We start from the raw sequence: 21,852 nt of genomic DNA, 5'->3' as shown, positions 1-21,852 counted from the left end.
GCTTAACATTCAGTTTTCTGTGCAGTCTGACAAAGAATCTTATATGAAAAACCTAATGATGTGAAGCAGCACTCACCTCTTCATGGTTTCTGAGCTGCCATGTGCTTTAGGAGGAGTATATTTTTTTAAAAAAAAATATAAAGCAACTGATCTCTTTTTCTTTTCTTTTCTTTTCTTTCTTTTTACTTCTCTTGTCTACTGATGTCATCCATCTCATCTTGCTTGTGTACTCTATTTGCCTCTTTTTTGCTGCAGGGTTCCCTGAGCATGGGGGAAGGGGAATTTAATCAAGAAATTTCATTGATGGCTGAATATTACAAGGTCTCGATATCAGGCTGTGGGTCTCCTTACTCTTTTCCATCTGCTGCATGGGGGAGCATCTCTGATGATGGTTGGGCATTTATAGCAGAATGCCATTGCAAGTCATTTTAATCATATATATGTATACGTACATACATATATATTAGAATATGCAATAATAATATAGTAATTTTCAAATTTAGCATTTGTTTTATATTAAGTCCTTGAGCTATCTAGTCTTAGGTTCTTGGCTAAAAGCAGTGTTCTTGGTGCAAGCAGTGTTGTGTATGGATTACTACTCGTAGAATATACCTTAAGTCAAATTAGAAATTGGTTACTCAGTAACTAGCTTTGTGCCACTATTGTGCTAGAATATCTTCCAGGCAGGACACCAAATGGATGAAAGTACTTGTGGATGGCTTGGTATTTGTTTCTATTTTGGTAGTATATGTTGCGCTGTCCTGTAACAAAGACTCTAGAATACATGGGGAAAGGCTTTTCATAAGCATCAGCTTGACCTCTCAATGTCCTATGAGCTGTATAAGAATTTTCTTTAGCAGAGGAGCCTTGCCATCAGTTTTTAAAAAGTAAACTATATTCTTATCAATAGCCTGCATTGTTTGAGTATACCCTGGGACTCTTTGGCCAATATCTTAATAAATGTAACTCAATCCTGGTATTATAAGCTTCATTTAGTTACAAAAAGACATCCAGTGAGACCCTCTTCTTCCCTATTTTTTGAAAATTTTACTTCAGTCTCCTTTGTATATAATTTAGAAAGTCTCTAGTTTACAAGGTTTTCACACTGTCCAATTGTAACTTAACTTTAGATCACTCCCTATTGGACTCCAGGTTCCCTTCTTCCCTTCCTCTCTGCAATGGATCTTCACATTATAGCCCTACACTCATTCATCCATAACTAGCTATTCTATTTCTCATTCCTAGGGAGATTTCTATCTGTCCATTCCTAGTTTCTTAATTTATACCCATCTTCTCGATGCTTCTATAGTTTGTAGTTTGGTCAATACATTGAGTTGACAGCTAATATTTACATACAAATGAATGCATGCCTTCTTTGTCTTTCTAGGTCTGGATTACTTCACCCAGGTTGATGCTTTTAGCTCCATCCATTTTTTTTCTATGAATTACATGATTTCATTGTTTTTAACAGCTTAATGAGACTTTATCATGTAAATGTACCACATTGTCTTTATCCATCTGTCAAAAGACACCTAGGTTGTTTCCAATTTCTGGATAATTAGAATATGGAAGAAATGTACAGGGTTGAACAAATATTTCTGTTGTAGAAATAAACAACCATTTAGTATATGTCCAAGAGTGGTATAGTAGAATGTTAAGGTAGATTGATTCCTTGAGGAACTGCCACACTTATTTCTATAGTGGTTATACAAGGTTGCACTAGCAATGATGAGTATTCCTTTTGCTCTATGTCCTTGCTAGCATGAGTTATTACTTGTTTTTATTGATCATAGCAACTCTGATGGGTATAAGATGGAATTCCAAAGAAGTTCTGATTTACATTTCCTTGATGACTAAGAATGTTAAACATTTTGTTAAGTGTTTCACAGCCAGTTAAGCTTCCTTTTTTGAAAATCTCTGTTTAGATCTGTACTCGAATATTAACTATTGGCTTATTTGTTTTCATGATTTTTATGGGTTTTTACTGTTGTTTTAAATATTAGTCCTCTGTCAGATATGTAGGTGGTCAAAATCTATTCCCAATCTGTAGGCTGCCACTTTGCCTGAAAGACAGTGTCCTTTGCAGTGCAGTAAGTTTTCAGTTTCATGAGGACCCACATATTAATTGTTGACCTTAGGGGCTAGGTTAACAATGTTCTGTTTAGAAACAAATAAGCCAATAGTGTCGATAAGTTTAATAATATTCTCCATTTTTGCTATTAAGACAACTATTATTTGCAGATGGGAAAAATAAGATATGGGTTGAAAATGGATCTGTCACAACTTCCAAAATAGTGTGTAGAGATAGACTTCTGTTTTTATTTGCTAATTATATACCCCTGGCATGCTCTTTACAAAGCAGTGCAAAGAGTTTGATATATTTATTTTCTATGTACCTCAAACAAATAAGATGGAAGCCCAATCTGAATCATCTTTCCTTCTCATTCGTCTGAATAAATTATCCTCCTCTCCATCCTTTGCAACTACTGCTAGTTACCACTATTAGTCTTGGATACGTGTACAACTCTTCATGTTTCTGCTATACAATGACTTTATATAGATCTAGGGAATTTCTTATATATCTCCATTTCTGAATTACACTTGCCATAAATGAACTTGGAATACCACAGGTATATGAAAGACTAACAAGAATTACAAATGTTAATATCACCTTTGAGACCTCCTTGTTAAGTATCTGGCTAGGCTTCTGTTCCTATGTTTGAACATGCTTGCCTTGCATTCACTAATTAGCTAAGTAATAATATGAAAATACTTAAACTGTTTCCACAGTTTGTAATATTAGGTAAGAGATGGGCAGGAGAGTCTATTGCCCCACAGATGTTGATATTGTTTTGGCACTGCCACACCATCAGACATCCCTGGGTGGCTAGAGAACAGTCTTCTCTCTTCTAAAGATTGTATTTGCTCCAATAAAGGTTCAGTCATATTAGAAAGGTTTCAAAGATGAAATCTTAATTATAATATGGAACAAAGTAATAAAGATTGTGCATATGATTTTGATGATTTAATGCTGAACATCTTTCAAGAGAAAAAATTATTTGTAAATAGTTACTTTATATTAATTTATTTGTTTATATATGTTAGATTATACACACAAGGCATCGTGATCAATATTTTATTTAATGAAGTATCTTCTTGATTTTATTAGAACTGCAAAATAGACTCTAAACTATCAACACGTTTTACATTACTACTGGTTTGTTATTCCCAGTATGAACATGCAAGGCAAGATATGTGAATGCAAAGAAGAGATGGATTTCTGCTTTCTATAATTATTCCCTGGCCTAATAAAAGTAATAATTCTACCTTGCTAGTATGTAGCTGTATTTTATACTAAGTTGGTAGCATGATATACTTTGGGCAACAGCAACCCTTATGTGTGTGTGTGTGTGTGTGTGTGTGTGTGTGTGTGTGTGTGTGTGTGTGTATCCTATATTTTCTGATGATATTTTAAGCAAAGGAGTGTGCAGTTACAGGATTTCATAGAACAATTAGTAACTAAAAGAACTTGATTCTGATCTCATATGCAATTTAAAAAAATATTCTGCTATGAATATCCTGAAATAGTTGCCAGTTAACTGTGGTGCTTCTCATACCCACATATTCCTATTTCTTTGTGTGATGTGTGCAGAAGTTCCTCTGATATGGAGCCAAATTTTTCTTAGCCCATCCTCAAAAGTTACTTTATAAATATAGTTCAATTTTTACATAATAATCTTTTTGTCCTGAGACCCGTTTTTCACTATGCTACATAGGGAGATGTAGACTCTGTGCCTTCCAAGTACTTAGGATCAATCCAAAGGTTTCATCAGAGTTGAATAACTTAATATTCACATGACTTTAAACCTAAATTGTACTTGTGTGTGTATCTAAAATTTCTATTCTACTTCCATAATTTATAGAATTTCACCATAACATTTCAAAAATAGAGCCACCAAGTATGAATTAAATGTGTGGCCAGTATTTATAAAAACTGATCTGTGCCATTCAAACAGATGTCCTATTCAAATGCAGTTTACGAATATTAGTATTATAGTGACTACAAGAATTTCTTGTGCACTACAGAAACTCAGATTCAGTTCTGTGCTAGAGGATTGGTCACAATGTTTAGATGAATCACTGTTCAATCACTGTTGTTGAGTGCCAAATATGAAGATATTAAGTCTACAGAAGCCTCAATATTTCCATGTATAAACAAGAATAGTAATGAAAGGTGGGACATTTAAATTTTATTATAAATAAAGTTTTTATGATTTTAAAATATAAAACAGTAAAGAGAATTATGTAAAGCAAATGGCATAGGTTTGACACGTCAGCAATCGCTGTGTAAGACATTATCCATCATCACGTTTCTGACTAGAGCTACTGAAAATAAGTGGAGCTGTACACAAATGACCCTACTGTAATGATGAATGTCCTCGACTATGACTGCCAACAGAACAATGTTTCATTGCCTTCATGTTTCTCTGAGACTACTCATCAATCCTGACCACATTAATATTCACAGTACTGAATGGCCTTTATCAAGAATCTTGGCACCTTGGTTGCTTTCAATTTGACCTTAATGTCTAAACTGCCGTCTACAATCCTTATCCTTAACAGACACATGTGTGCATTATGCATTTGTAGAATCTGCCTTCTTGAATTTACTCTATTACACATCATCAAGAACATTATTGGTAATAGTGAACCATGTCTTTAGTACTTTTCCTCCTTCTAGTTCAGAAAAGCATAGCAGCAATAGCATACACAGCACAGTATCTGAAAGTTATTGTTTGCTATAAACTTATTACAAGTTACAGTCTTCAAACCTACTAACACACTCAATACTGGTCAACTTGTTAAATGTTAATGATTACTCACATTTTATACATAGAATTAGGCAAGAGAAGTTAAGCTAATTGCTAAAATATCATCATTAAGATTGTAAACTAAGGCAGATTTCACAGTCCCAGTTATAACATTCTGTGCATTAAATTTAATAGCATCTTTGTATTTTAACCAGTCCAATAGTTATTCCATGCCACTTTGTCGCACAAAAGGAGTAGGACACCTATAATGTGATTTGATCAATGGCTTTGTGACACTGTGGTTATTATATTATTTTTTGGACAGGGCAACTTATAGCAATCTAGTGTGCTCTCCTGGTCTTCTCATTTTAAGCTTCTTATTAACATATTGTTAAATATATTTTAAGATGTAGATTAGCTATCAAAAATTTAAAGGAAGTGACATTTCCTTTGTGCTTTTCTTTCTGTTTCTTCATGATTTTGAAATACAATGATCATGACTAAATGGTGAGTTCTATAGATGAGGAAAACTACTAAAATCTCCTGTCTTTTTTGTTTCTGAAATATTACAGGATAAATATTAGCCATGAATCAGAAATCTACATAGGACAGAATTGGTTTGGGAAAATAGCAATAATTTGGAAATATGATTATATGCTAGAAGGTTACAAAATAACATTGTATTCTGCAAAAACAATTGATTTGATAAAGTCATACTGTGTAAAATTTCTTTGCTCACTTGGGGCCTTTAGTAATACAAAATACCAGTGTCATTCAGTTTTCCAACTTAACCAATTTTGGAAACAGACCATTATCAAATTACGTATTTATCTTTATCTTTGTAACAATCTCTATATCCCTAATAGCAGAGAGTTAATTTTTGTCTGTTATATGAAAATATTAGTAAACAAGTAATTTTGATTCTTATTTTATAAAATTATTCTATCATGTACTGCTTTCTGTTTTATTTCCCCATAGGGATTTTTCAGCTAATATTTCAATGGAAATTGTAACTTAAAATTTTCTAAAGTCCACAAAGTGATTATCTAATGGGGTTGTAGTAAAATATAACCTTATTCCTGGATTATAGTGAAAAAATTAATACAATTTAAGCATTAATTTTTATGTTGGAGTGAAACCAACTCTGAGAGAATCGGTTGCTGAAAAAAGTAATTAAAGGAATATCTAGGACTAAAGTAGGATTTGTTTCATTTCCTTCTATTTTTTAGATTATAATATAATTATATCCTTTCTCCATTCCCTCTCCTACCTTTAGCCGCCCCCTCACTCTGTTACTCCTTGCTCACTTTTAAACTCATGACCTCTTCTTTTATTAGCTGATGCTATATGTATCTTTGCAGGGATGTAAGTGTTGTCACCATGGAATAAAATAAAATGTTTCAATTTGTTTTAATGAGGGTTTTTGAGTTATAGCCTTTGTAGCAAGATCTTTTGGATGAAAACTCCACCTTTATCATTTGATAGTATTATAAACTTAAAGTTTTCAACTCTAAATTTTGAATCTGTGAATTGAAAATAGTAACACCACTATCTTAAATATCTGTTGTAATTTTAATGGATGTATAAGTGCAGAGCCTTTTCTGCAATGCTCAGCCAGAGGGAACTTTGTGCTATCATGATTAATTTTAAAAAACACAATTGTTTTTTCCACTGTGAGTTATATTTATTGAAGAACCTTATAAACCAGTCTTGGCATATCAAGTTTCAGTAGGATTAGTTGAATTTTTCTCCTACTGTGGCTAGACAAGGCAGCCACAAAGATCCAAAGGCAGGCAACAGAGTCAGTTACAGCCCTTGCTCCTGTTGTTAGAAATCACACATGAAGATCAACCTGCACATCTGCTACATATGTAAATAATGTGCACAGTTCCTTCCCATTCATGCTCTTTGGTTGGAGTTTCAGTCTCTGTAAGCCCCTATGTACCTAACTTAGGTTTTTTTTTGTTTGTTTGTTTGTTTTGTTTTGTTTTTTTTTTTGACATGGTTCCTTGTGGTGTCCTTGATATCTCTAATTCCTTCAATCCTTCTACCCCCCTCTTCATTAGGATTCCCCAGACTAGACTCAATGTTTAGCTGTGGGTCTTTGCATTAGTTTGTATCATCTTCTGGATGAAGCTCCTTTGATGATGGTAGTTCTTGATGCCTATTTGCAAGTATAGCAGAATATAAGTAATAATGTCAAGAGTGGGCTCTCTTCATGGCATGGGTCTCAACCTGGACCATTACTGGTTAGTAATTTCCTCAAATTCTGTTCCATCTTTACCCCTACACATCTTGCTTGCAGGACAAATTGTGTGTCTAAGGTATTGTGGCTGGGTTGGTGTCCTAGTCCCCATATTAGAAGTCTTTTCTGGTTACATGTGATGGTTGATACAGGTTCCATATTACTCATTGCTACGATTCTTAACTAGGGGTGCTCTCACAGATTCCTGTAAGGTTCCTTTGTCCTAGGTTAGTACCTTGTACCAGAGATGCCTATCCCCACCAGTTCAAGGTCTTTCTCCCCATACTCTTTGTTACTCTCCTACTTCCCAAGGCTTGACACTCCAACTCCCTTGTTAACATACTCCCCAACCAGTGCTATTTTTTCCATCTGAGGGAGATCAAGCAAAGACCATTGGACCATTCTTGTTACTTAACTTCACTGGGGCTATAGATTATAGCATCGAAACCCCAGAGGCAAGGTTAGTACTTCAAACCCTAGAGGCTGTGCATGCCACAAAAAAAACCATGGAAGACCCTACTTAAATTGAAGACTAGCTAGTCACTAAAACATAGCCTCCCAAGGCTGTAGACAGAGATAAAACAGATGCAAAAGGTAACCACCCCCAAAAAAATCCACACATACAATAAAAGATAACCTCAAAAATCAACACCTAAATGTAATAACTGAAAATCTCAGATGCCTAAAAGCCAGCATAAAGGGCAAACATCAAGCGCCAGAGCAATATGGCACCACTAGAGGTCAGCCATCTTAGTACAGCAGGACGTGGATATCCTAGCACTGCTGATGTAAAATAGAATCCTGTCTTATGAAGAAGCTAGAAGTCTTTAAAGGAGAAATGAATAAATTCCTTAAGGAAATATAGCAGAATACAATCAAATAAATGAAGAAAATGAATAAAACTGTCCAAGACCAAAAGATGGAAATAGAAGCAATAAGGAAAACACAAACTTAAGGAATCCCAGAGATAGAAAATCTAGGCAAGATAAGAGGAGATGCAGATGTCAACATCACCAACAGAATACAAGAGATGGAAGAGACCTCTTATGTAGAAGATACAGTAGAAGAAATAGATGCAGAGATCACAGAATATGTTAAATCCAAAAAGTTCCGGACCCAAAATATTCAGAAAATCTGAGATGCTTTGGAAAGACAAAATCTAAGAATGTAGGAGTGATAGAATAATATTCCTAGGTCAAAGACCCAGAAAATGTTTTGAACAAAATCAGAATAATTCCATAGTCTAAAGAAAGAGATGCTGATAAACATACAAGAAGCTTGAGGACACTAAAATCCTTAGGCCTGAAAGGAAAATCTTCCTGCCACAAAGCACAGTATAATAGTGTGTGGCATAGGACAGGGCAAACCTCTAGAATGTCAGAGAAACTAGGGATGTGTCAGACTCTCAGGACCCAGTGGGGATGACTTAGCCGAAATGCCCGACATTGGGGAGAACCTGAAGTGGGCACCTCTAGTAGATAAACCTGGCCCCCAGTTCAGGGAAGGGGTCGCCCACCCATCTCAGAATTTTTGACCCATCTAAGGATTTTCTCCTATCTAAAGAAATGCAAGGACAAAAATAAAGCAGAGATTGAAGGAAAAACCATCCATCCCATTCACAGACACCAAACCCCATCAGTATTGCTGATACGATGTTGTGCTTGCAGACAGGAGATGGACATGACTGTTCTCTGAAAGGATCTACTAGCACCTGACTGGAACAAATGCAGATACTCACAGCCAAACACCGGACTGAGCTTGCGGACCCCTATGGAAGAGTTAGGGAAAGAACAGAAGGAGCTGAAGGGGATTGCAACACCATAGGTAGAATAACAGTATCAACTAACAGGGCCTAGCCAAAGGGCATACATGAGGTGGTCTGTGAACCCCAGAACAAAAGTAGCAGAGAACTGCTTTGTCTGGCCTCTGCAGGATCAGCTGCACTTGGCTCTGTGGAAGTTTGATGCACAAGAGAATGGAGATGCTAGAGAGGTGAGGTGGGAGTGGGTGGATAGGAGAGCACCCCCTTGGAGGCAAAGGGGAGGGGTTGCGAACCTCATGGAGAGGGGACCAGGATGGGGATAATATTTGAATTGTAAGTAAATAAAATAATTAATGAACAAAAGAAAGAAATCCATATCACTCATGTCATGGGATGCATGAGCAAGTACTCCCTATAATAGTCCCTGAAGAATCCCTGAAGCCATCAAAAAAGGAGACTCTGAACATTTGAAAAGGCACAGCAAAAGAAAGCCAGTTAAGTGAACTCTTTCTTGCTTTCTCATGACATTATTCTAAGTTGAGACTCTTTGGGGAAACATTGCTAGAAAATAAAATGCTGCATGTGTATGTAAAAAGAAATAACAAAAAAACCCACTAAATGTACAGAACAAATTATATTAAATGTACAAATTAAAATCAATGTGCAAAGTAGAATATTAAAAGCTACAAGGCCAAATAATATATAAAGGCTGATCTATCACAATTAGGGCTGACTTTTCAACAGAGACTCTAAGATTCAGAAGGGCCTATACAGATGATTGCAAACTCTAACAGACTACAGATGCCAGACTAGACAACAATATCCAGAAATACTTTCAATCACTTTAGAGTGAGAAAACAAGATATTCTATAGCATACCCAAATTTAAACAATATCTATCTACAGATTCATCCCTACAGAAGATCTTAGAAGGAAATCTCCAACATAAGGAGGCTAAATACACACAAGGAAACACAGGAAATAAATAACTCTACACACCAGCAAAAACAAAAGAAGAGAAGCACAAACACACACACACACACACACACACACACACACACACACACACTATCATCATCCCCATCGAAATATCAGAAATTAACAATCATTTGTCATTAATATGTCTCAGTATCAATGGACTCAATTCCCAAATAAAAAGGCACAGGCTAACAGAATAGACATAAAAATAGCATCATTCTGCTACATAGAAGAAACATACCTCAAAACCAAAATTGACATTGCCTCAGAATAAAGAGCTGGAAAATAATTTGCAAGCAAATATACTCAAGAAGCATGCTTCACTAGCCATTCTAATATCTAATAAAACAGACTTTCCATCAAAATTAATCAAAGGAGTCAGGGAAGGACACTTCATACTCATCAAAGGAAAGATCCACCAAGATGACATCCAAACTCTGAACATTTATACTCCAAATACAAAGGAACTCACAAATGTAAAAAAAAAAAATTGTTATGAGCCAAATGGACCTAACATGTATCTATAGAACATTTAACCCAGACTCAAAAGAATGTATCTTCTTCTCAGAACCAAAAAGAACCTTCTCCAAAAATTGACCACATACTTGGATGCAAACCAAGTCTCAACAAGTACAAGAATATTGAAATAACCCTCTACATCTATTGGACAACCGTGAATTACAACAACAACAGAAGTACCACTAAGCCTACAAATTCATAAAAACTGTACAGTTCCTTACTCAATTACCACTGGGTCAATAAATAAAGAAATAATTTAAAGACTTCCTAGAATTCAATGTAAATGAATTCATAACATACCCAAACTTGGGGCCTAATAAAAGAAATGCTAAGAGGAAAATTCATACCACTAAGTGCCTTCATAAAGAAATTAGGGAGATGGGGCTGGAGAGATGGCTCAGTGGTTAAGAGCACTGACTGCTCTCTCAAAGGTCCTGAGTTCAATTCCCAGCAACCACCTGGTAGCTTGCAAGCATTTGTAATAGAATCTGACGCCTTCTTCTGGTACATCTGAAGACAGTGACAGTGTATTCACATGTATAAAAAAATAAATAAATCTTTAAAGAAAAGAAATTAGGGAGATCTCCTACTAGCAACCTAATAGCAAACTGGAAATCTGTAAAACAAAAAGAAGCAGCCATGGTCAAGAGGAGTAGACTGAAGTCAGTAAATTAGAAACAAAGAGAACACTAACAAAGAATAAACAAAAGTTGGTTCTTTGAAAAAACAACAAGATAGACAACCTGTAGGTTTATATTTTCAAAACTTACATTTAATAACAGTTCTTAAATGCTTTAACTTACCTTCTAGCTCATCAACCACCAGTAGAAAGGAAAGATTACTATGGCAAGAGGAGGATGTGGACCTGTTGAGAATTGTTCTTTGTATCAAATCCAGTCAGCATTGTCAGGTTACCAGCAATTCGGCTTACATGAACCAGCAGCTGCAGCTCAAGACAGAAGCAAACACCATTCATGAATCAGCAACAGAAACCACAAGGCTCTGCAAATTGACCAGACTCCATGGAAGTGGCAAGAAGCTGCAGGGACACCATTAGTTCTTTGGTGCATTTCTCTCTATGAAGTCAGGAATTATGACCAGTAAAGAATAGCAAGGTAAACCAATACCATACAGCCCTGTCCATTGTCTGTTGGTTTATATTTATACCCTTTCCAAATATTGTGTCCTTTCAAACATATGCTCTTACAAAACATCACATGCACATTTCACAGGCCACTTCCAGAAAAACATCATGGGCATGTTCTCAGAAAAACATCCCCCACATGCTTGCTTCAGCAAAAACGCCCCCTCATAGGACAGTTTAAAAAAAAACACACATGACATAATTGCATCTCCAATTAAACCAGCAATTTCCACTTTGCAAACCTTTAACCAAGCTAATGGATGGCTGAAAAAATATCCAAATTAACAAAATCAAAATGGAAAGTGGAATATAGCAACAGAAAAGGAGGAAACGCACAGACTGATTAGGTTTTAATTCAACAATATTTTCGATCATAATTTTCTTTATTTTGGAAGCACGTTGGGGTTTAATAGGCATTTGGTAATTCTTCACAGAAACATAGTGAAATGTACTGTTTTGCATTTCAGTGTTCCTAAATTTGACTATAATGATGTTAGAAATTGATTGGAAAGTACAATCACTTCTGTTTGTGATGACGTCTGAAAAGGTAATACGACACGGATGGTGAAAAGAGTTATACATGTAGGATATTTTCTACATTGATGATATGGAAATGTCAGGTCTCTATTGAGGCTCTAAGGGAATCACAGTTGCACAGAGATTATCTCGTTTCTGTTGCTCTATTTTTGTTTTCAGCGAATAGAACATCTAAACATGGCTGTCTGATGCTTGTGTAGCACATTCCTTCCTCTGACTCATTATTTCTCTTCACTCTGTCTCAATCATGGGCTAAATTACTTAGAATTCCTGGAATCATGTTCTTGCCTCATTTTCGTTTTACTAGAAAATGAACCTTATTTCCACTGCAAGTACATTTCTTTCCTTTTTTTTTTTTGTTTGTTCTTGTCCTTTGAAAACCTTCCTTTTCACCAAATACTCAGATGTCGTTTCTATTGAAAGCCTTTTCTGCTTATTAAGCATTTCTTAGCTTAACAAGTTGTCTCGTGGATTCCTATTTTTTTCCTTTCTAGAGAAATCTGTGATTAATTGCTGTGTGTGTCTCTGTGTGTCTGTGTGCGTGTGTCAGATCCTCTGGAACTGGAGTTACAAACAGGTATGAACTGTCATGTGCGTACTAGGAATTGAGCACATATCTTCTGAAAGAACAATAAATTCTCTTAGCTGCTCCTCCATATTTCTAAGTTTTAACCCACTAAAACCTCTGTTTTTAAACTGTAGATTACTTCTTTTGTTTATTATATTGAAAAAGTAAATATATAAGCATTTAGGAATTAGATTTCTATTGAAGTATTCCTCATATTATTGAACACTGATGATCGTGGGATGGAAAATCATCATATAATAGGAAATATATAAAGTATAGTCTTTAAATGTATCACATTATTTAACTATAGAAAAGGGGCATGTCTATCTGAGAAATTAAAATATTCTATACATTGAAATTACTACCTAAAATAAGTAACAACATTAATGCATACATGTTATAGTTAAAAAATATTTCTCTCATATAATGATATAACAATATGTTCATCTTTCTCATCTTTCTCCTCTGCACGTTAATTTTCATGAAGGTAATAATTTCTTTAATGTTTGTTGTAGACTCCATCATCTTAAGAATCTAGTTAAATCTTTAGTAGTGAGTGTCAACAAAATCATACTTTACATGGCAAGAAAATAATTCCAAAATAATGGGACAAGTGTCACATGGGTGGGAAGAGTAGAAAGTAGGTGCAGGATTGAGATGAAGGGTGGCTAACCTGTACCTTAGAATTAAGTTAAATATGAAAGTCTAGGACTTGCAATAGGTTAAGCCCTGGATTTGTTTCTGATGGACTGTATAACACACTCAAAAAAGATAAAAGTCTAGAAACTGAGGAAAGGGCCATTCCTCTATTTCTACGGGGTTTGCTTTGCACTTTAAAATTTTTTTTTGACTTGAAGTATTATGATTGGGATCAGGATAACACTGTCTTGGTAACTTTTAAGCCTTTGCTTGTTTTTAATACTATTGAATTATTTGAAATGTGTGGATCTTTTAAGTTCTAGTATAATTCTCTAATAAATCCATCTTCTCCTGTGTTTGTTGTTGTTTTTGTTGTTTTTAACTTATTTTTAGTATGAAGCACTTTTATTACTATTTTAATTCTGTTGTAAATTATAGAGATGTTAAATTATTCCTTACATTATGGTTAAACTTTGTTATATGCGTCAAAAAGTCACCACTTCTTTTAGATTTTTCAATTTAGTAACACAGATATTTCTAATGTATGTTCTTATGATTCTTAGAGACTTTATGGATATTTGTTATAATATTCGCCTTCTAATTTATGCTATAAATTTTGGTCTCCCCTTTCTTTTTTTATTGTTCATTTTTTATTTACATTTCAAATGTTGCTGCCTTCGCTGTCTCCCTCTACAAACCCCCATCCCATCCACCATGTCCCCTTTGCCTCTAAGAGGTGCTCCTTCCCCCACCCACCCACTCCTGCCTCACTGCTCTAGCATTCGCTAATAGCGAGGACATTAGCTGAGATATCTAACAAAGGGGAGATAGAAACTGCAGAGACCACTTTCAGTAGATAAGCACGGAAGTTGGGGCTACCCACCCATCTCAACCCTTAGTAGTGTGATCTTCCTTTTTTTTTTATTTGACTAATAATTTGTCAATCTTGTTTATCTTAACCAGTCAACTCTTTTTTTCTCTTAATGTTTTTTCCATTTCTACTTTATTATTTTCAGACGTGTTTGTGATCAAATTCATATGAAACACACTATCCAATTGAATTTCATTCAAAATATTATGAGAAAAAAGATGAAATTTGGATGGTCAATCTCAGAAACTGAAATTGGTGCTTTTAGAATACATGGTCTACACAAGAAAAAAACAAAATTCAGGGAGGAGGCCAGTAGGCAGAACAGTCATTCTCACGTGAAAAATTCTTTCATGTTTATAATTGTTCCTTTCATCTGTCCTTCATCTACTGCCTATTATCGCATTATAATTTATATTCAAGTCTGATGTTTTATTGAGATTGAATAAACATTAGTATGCACAACTCACCTTTCCTTGTATCTATATCCATCAAATGTTAAAATTTCCATGAAGTAAACATTCAGGCCATGACAATTGTTATTCTTAACAAAAGACAAACAAACAGAAACCACTGAAACAATCACTTCATTCAAAGCAAGCTGAAGGTATTTTCCACACACGACTTCTATCTCTACATGCTGCCATGTCAGCTCTCTTGATGTGGTTATAACCTAAAATCAGCACAGGAAGCCGCTTTCATAAAGATGAACTTAGTGAATGGTAGTTGATATGCCCATGCATAGTCCACATTTCTTTGCTTGATCCATCATCTTATCCATTTATAAAATGGCCGAAAGTCATGATTTATTCATGCAAGACAAGTTTTTAATTTGCATTTTTAATTTCTCTGAGGTGAGAGACAACAGAAAGGGGTAAGACCTGAACATCATAAATTTGTTGTTCCAAGGGTACACTTAAACACTCAGAGACATATCTGCCACAAGGCGCTGCATTGGCTCGCACTGCAGGCTGTTGGCACAGGTGCCCTTTTGCACTTGAAAAAAAAAATCTATGTTTTATTCAAGTATAAGCAAGACATCACATCGTGATGTTGCAAAGATGAGAAGAAAGGTGTAAAAAGACACATTAAAAGAAGGGGTGGTCAGAGGAATGTTCCTACAATTGATCAAAATAAACCATGATTTTAGTACATGTCACGGTATGGTATAAGGACATATCAGATGAGGATAGTCAAAGCAGTGTGTGAGACACTTACATTCCTGTGCTGTAATATAATGGGTTTACATGGGTGTTAAGAAAACATGGCTAAAACAGACAGTCATGAGCCAACAAACATTTCGGAGCACAATCAAACATCACTCCACTTGTATTTAGTATAAGCAATAACTAAAATTAAAATTTAATACAAGCCTATGCCTCCCAACATACAGACTGAGAGATTTAAATTGGTTCTAAGGTCCAGCAGCCGGGCTGGCAGCTGTAGTGGAGATGCCTTTCTCATTGTGTATGCCAGGTCTCAGCGATGACCCAGTCACTGTGCCAAGAGCACTAGGAATGCCAAGCGTGGTGACCGTGTGATGCAGAGAAGCAAGGAAATGCATGGAGATGCATGATTGCTTTTATCTCCTATGTGTGACTGGTATCTGGGCTAAGCTTTGCAGCCATAAAAATAAATGGTGGTAGAAATCGTCAAGAACAAACACTGATTGTATTCACTGCATGAAAGCAAGCAGGATATGGGGAAGCAGCAGTTGCTGCCTTTCTTTCCAATTCTGAAGGCTGAAGGAATGGATACTTCTCCTCATCTGCTAAAAACTGAACATTCCTTCTCACTTTTTCTAAAACACTAGACATTTGGTGATTAAATGTACTTTTAAAATGGAATCTTTCCTACTAGAGCAGTGTTCCTCCTTCCTTTATTAAGAAAATATATAAATGTATCTGTTGTTTCCTCTGTTTCTTTAAAACGGTTTTAGGTGTTCGGTGCCTAATTTTTGTTATTGGATAATAATATGGTTTGTGTGGGTTTATGTTGTTTTCACTCAGCTAGCTATTACTGGAAAATTTGTACATGAAATTATTATATCCTCCATGAAGGAAAAAATGACATTCGGAGTCTTAGAAATCTCACCTGGATAAAATCTTTATAGTCATATAACCTATGTTAGCACAGTTTTCTAAAGAGCACTTTAAAATCTTTATAAAAGTTTTTTTGAAACATATTTTCATCAATGAAGTTATTCTTCCATTGTATTTATCGCATGCATGTATGTTGTCACCAATTATTTCACGGAAAATTATTTTCTTCATTAGCTAGCAAGTTGATGCATCTGGTTCTGCACATTACCATCAACCCACTGATGTTTGTGAGCTCATGGTAGCTGATGTTTCTTCTGTTTTCCGTGGGAAGAATGGGTGGTAAGAATGAAGTAAAGATTGTAGGATGATGCTTAAATGTGACGTCTGATATTTCCTACTTTACAATCACTCGGGCTCACATAGCTTTCATTATAAATTATAAGAGTAAGTTATAAGAGTAATTATAAGGGAGGATTGAGCTGCTGAAGCCCTGTTTCACATTAGAGTATACCGAATTCCACTAGTAGAACCTTAACGTTTGTGAGCCTGCCTTTGCTTGAATTACTCTTTCCTTGAACATTATTAGTTACCAGCTGCCATCACAGAGTGGCAGGGGTCCAAGGCTGTGCTCTGAGGGCTGCTCTGTGCATTTCTGCCCAGAGTGACATAGTGTGGAAGTTTTTCTGTAAATGAATATAAACACGGCCAAAATGACTGTTACTATCATGTTTGGAATCAGAGCATATTTAGTATAAAAAGCCCACAAACCAAGATAGTTCAAATATTAAGTAGTTGGGCTTTTATTAAGAGTCAAAGGGATTCAAAAAGCAAGGGAAAAACATAACAAACAAAGGAAAACAAGCAAACAAAATGAACTAACAAAAACCAGAAGCTCCCTCCACCCCTCTGTTACCCATCGATTTATTTGACAATGTAGTCTGGTGTTGGTGGCTAGTACTGGAAAAACCTGAAAGTTTTGACTTTGTGTCTTTGTATAATCCCAGTGTTTATTCTAATGATTTTCATGTTGTAGAACTTAAGTGTACTTGCTAGAGACTTTATTATCTGCCAATGTTAATAAAATCTGCTCAGCTTCCTGCCAAGAAGGAAAGATCCCAGGACGGGTGCAAATTTGACGTCACACATCAGAATGGAGCATATTAAACCAGAATATTACCCGACTCTCCTAAGTTTTCACTTTTCCTGCTTTGTTTGTTTGTTTCTTTGGTTGGTTGGTTGGTTGGTTTTATTGTTGTTGTTTGTTTGTTTATTTCTTTGCTCAGCAACTTTTGAGTTTCAAACAAAAAAGTATTGTTTAAAACTAATGGAACTTGGAAAATTGTGAATTATCTAAACATTTGTTTTTTAGCACATGATACTGAAATGTAACCTAAATAATATAACCATTTAATCTTATAATTTCTTATTACTTTGAATTATACAAATTTGATTCAAAAATGGCATACCATTTTCAAAGTTATATTTTGTAATATTACATGAATACAATTACCATTGTTAATGTTTTGCATCATAAAAGTCCTTTACATAAATATATTTTAATTCACTTTTACATAATCTTATTTACTTTTACATATTTTTCACTTCTACTAGTTTCTGGTCTGACATACTGTGCACTACCAGTTGTCCTTCTCCCCTCTGCTCTTCCCATGTCCTTCGTATATGCTCTCGTATCCGGATCCACAGCCTACAGCTCCTCATTAGAAAAGCACAGCCTCATAAGAGATAATAAAGAAATATAACAAAACAAAATATAATGACAAAAAAGAAATAGTGTCGCATTTGTATGCCCTATACTGTGCTAATAAAATGGTTGTAAATGAGATTTCTGAAATCTTTCTTACACGGTATCAAATAAACCTTTCCATATAGGTAGTTTTTATTTTAGATTTTCTGCTTCTTCATGAACATTAAATTTTCCTTTTCATATAAGAATTATTATATGACATTTTAATAGTTTCAAAAGAACAAGAAATGGAAAGTCATGGGGTAAAGATGTAATTAGTACCCCATGGTAAATCAGGTGTGGGTACGGCTGATCTCAGAATAAAATCGTGTCTACGTGAGATTTATTGAAAGATAATACTCAGTTCTTTCTTTTAATGCATTGCAATAAAGTATGGTGATAGTTTAGGAGACAAATATTTTCAATATATATGTGTTGTATGATTACACACATATGTGTGTAGATGCACATAAGCATTTGTGCTCGTGAATCGGGAGGCTAGAGGCTGACACTGAATTTCTTCTTCAGTGTCTCTATACCTTATATTTTGAAAAAAAGTTCAAAACTGAACATTCAGCTTACCATTCCAGCTAGATTTGCTGACTAGAAGTTTTGATGACACAACTACCTGTTGCTACTCACCCTGAATCTCAAGTCGGATTTACAGATCCATTCCAACACACATTTTAGAAAAAATGTACTATTTTTTTTTTTATTAACTTGAGTATTTCTTATATACATTTCGAGTGTTATTCCCTTTCCCGGTTTCCGGGCAAACATCCCCCTCCCCATCCTCCCCCCCTTGCTGCCCTCACCCCAACAATCTAGTTCACTGGGGGTTCAGTCTTAGCAGGACCCAGGGCTTCCCCTTCCACTGGTGCTCTTACTAGGATATTCATTGCTACCTATGAGGTCAGAGTCCAGAGTCAGTCCATGTATAGTCTTTAGGTAGTGGCTTAGTCCCTGGAAGCTCTGGTTGCTTGGCATTGTTGTACATATGGGGTCTCGAGCCCCTTCAAGCTCTTCCAGTTCTTTCTCTGATTCCTTCAACAGGGGTCCTATTCTCAATTCAGTGGTTTGCTGCTGGCATATGCCTCTGTGTTTGCTGTATTCTGGCTGTGTCTCTCGGGAGAGATCTACATCCGGCTCCTGTCGGCCTGCACTTCTTTGCTTCATCCATCTTGTCTAATTGGATGGCTGTATATGCATGGGCCACATGTGGGGCAGGCTCTGAATGGGTGTTCCTTCTGTGTCTGTTTTAATCTTTGCCTCTCTCTTCCCTTCCAAGGGTATTCTTGTTCCCCTTTTAAAGACGGAGTGAAGCATTCACATTTTGATCATCTGTCTTGAGTTTCATTTGTTCTAGGTACTATTAACCTGTGTGTGTGTGTGTGTGTGTGTGTGTGTGTGTGTGTGTGTGTGTATACACATGCATGTATGAATGTATGTGAGGAGTCTCACATTCCATACTCTCTATATAAAGAGCATAGTACAACCATATCATATTTTTGCATGAATCAAAGTGGAAGTACAGTAAGCAATAATCTTTATAAGCTGAGTTATCTCACTGACATGTGTCCAGCCATTACGTGAGTTCTGCAGATGATCTTAAGTCTTTTGTCCCAAAATCCTTAATAACCAAGCCATCTCCCCTATCAACAACTAACTGAAAGATCCAAATTCCCAAACTGAAAAAGTATTTTAGCTCATTTTTTAATAAATGATTTTACTAATTTCAGATTTCCAAACACACACACACACTGCATTTGTGTGTCTGTATTATTATAAATATACTTCAAGTGAAATGTAAAAATGTAGTGCAGTCATATCTGATGACTATATATAATTTGTTTCACTGTCTTTATCCAGTTAACCTTTTATAGCTACAGTAATAGTGTGAATTGATTGGCTATTCTATTTGTAAATGAAGCAGTAATGAAACTCTTCCCTTATAAGTTCCTAGGGATCACTTAAATATAGGATGTCACATAAATATGCATTTTCAAAAGATTTTATGTATTGCATTTTTAAAAATGCATATTTTATTGCTCAATATCAATAAAATATTATTAATATGAAAGTGGTGTTATATTTTTACAAATAATATGTTTGAATATTGAACTTATAAGATTGTTTATGTCATATTTCATAATACATAAAAAATTTTGTGTTAGTTGGGTGCAGTGTCAAATCCATGCTTTTAATACAGAACTCAGCAACCTGAGGCAAGTGGATTTCAGTGTTTGGGGCCAGTCTGGTTTACATAGTGAGTTACAAAGCAGCTATAGCAGCATACTACAACCGTGTATCAAACAACCAAGCAAAAACAAACAAATCAAACAACAAAAATGTTGAACATCCTTAGTCATCAGGGAAATGCAAATGAAAACAACCCTGAGATTTCACCTCACACCAGTAAGAATGGCTAAGATCAAAAACTCAGGCGACAGGAGATGCTGGTGAGGGTGTGGTGAAAGAGGAGAACTCCTCCATTTTTGGTGGGACTGTAAACTGATACAACCTCTTTGGAACTCAATCTGAAGGTTCCTCAGAAAACTGGACATTGCACTATCTGAGGACCCAGCTATACCTTTCCTGAGCATATACTGAAATGATGCTCCAACATATAACAAAGACACGTGCTCCACTATGTTCATCGCAGCCTTATTTATAATAGCCAGAAGCTGGAAAGAACCCAGATGTCCTTCAACAGAGGAATGGATACAGAAAATTTGGTACATCTACACAATGGAGTATTACTCAGCTATCAAAAACAATTACTTCATGAAATTCATAGACAAATGGATGGAACTAGAAAATATCATCCTGGGTGAAGTGACCCAATCACAAAAATACGACACATGATATGCACTCACTGATAAGTGGATATTAGCCCAAATGCTCCAATTACCCAAGATACATTCAACAGACCACATGAAGCTCAAAAAGAACAACCAAAGAGTTGATGCTTCAGTTCTTCTTAAAGGGGGGAACAAAAATATTCATAGGAGGTGATTGGAAACAAAGTTTGGAGCAGAGACTGAAAGAATGACCATTCAGAATTTGTCCCACCTGGGAGCCCATATATATACACAACCACCAAAACTAGACAATATTGCTGATGCCAAGAAGTGCATGCTGACAGCAGCCTAATATAGCCATCTTCTGAGATGCTCAGCCAGAGAGTGACAAATACAGAGGCCAATGCTAGCAGCAAACCATTGAACTGAGAATAGGGTCCCTGTTGGAATTATAGAAAGGATTGAGGGAACTGAAGGGACTTGCAACCCCATAAGTACAACAATGATAACCAACCAGAGCTCCCAGGGACTAAACCACTACCCAAAGAGTACACATGGACAGACCCATGGCTCCAGCTACCTATGTAGCAGAAGATATCCTTGTTGGGCACCAATGGAAGGAGAAGCCCTTGGTCCTGCCAAGGCAAGACCCCTCAGTGTAGGGGAATGTCAGGGCAGGGAGGCAGGAAGGGAGGGTGGTTGGAGAGGGGTAACACCCTTATAGAAGAAGGTGAGGGGGATGGTGTAAGGGTGGGAAACTGGGAAAGGGAATAACATTTGAAATGTATATAAAATATCTAATATAAAACAACAAATATATATACATATATAAACCTATTTTAAAATTTCAGTTTAACTTTCAATAAAGTTAAAACTAATAAAGACTACTAAGACTGATTTGAAAACCTTATGGTTTTGAGTGACTTTTGATTGCTCTCAGGTGCAAAAATGTTCAATTGAAGTTCACAAAACTATCATTCAGTGTAAAATAAATTTCAAACTGTCTTTCCACTTGTCCACGGAGATTTTGCTTTAACAATTTCACATATATGTAGATTTGCTCTCTCCTATAAAAAGCTGAATTATACAGTTACTATCACATACCTGGAATATGATTTGTTTCTTAATAATAATTATTCAGTTAACGTGCACTTAATAATTCTCAAAATTTTATGTCGATACATCGAATATGAAT

The 21,852-nt window shown here is 35.7% G+C and overlaps 1 protein-coding gene across 2 annotated transcripts in view; it reads left to right on the top strand.

The window, feature by feature from the left end:
- The window catches only part of Grid2 (glutamate ionotropic receptor delta type subunit 2), a 1,431,657-nt gene that overhangs the window by 273,460 nt on the left and 1,136,345 nt on the right, over positions 1-21,852 (top strand). The gene's annotated exons all lie outside the window — the stretch shown is intronic.

This window comes from Rattus rattus, chromosome 6 (genome assembly GCF_011064425.1).
Source record: "Rattus rattus isolate New Zealand chromosome 6, Rrattus_CSIRO_v1, whole genome shotgun sequence".
NCBI lineage: Eukaryota > Metazoa > Chordata > Mammalia > Rodentia > Muridae > Rattus > Rattus rattus.
The sequence above is the reverse complement of the archived record's forward strand: the minus strand, read 5'-3'. Positions and strand labels throughout refer to the sequence as shown.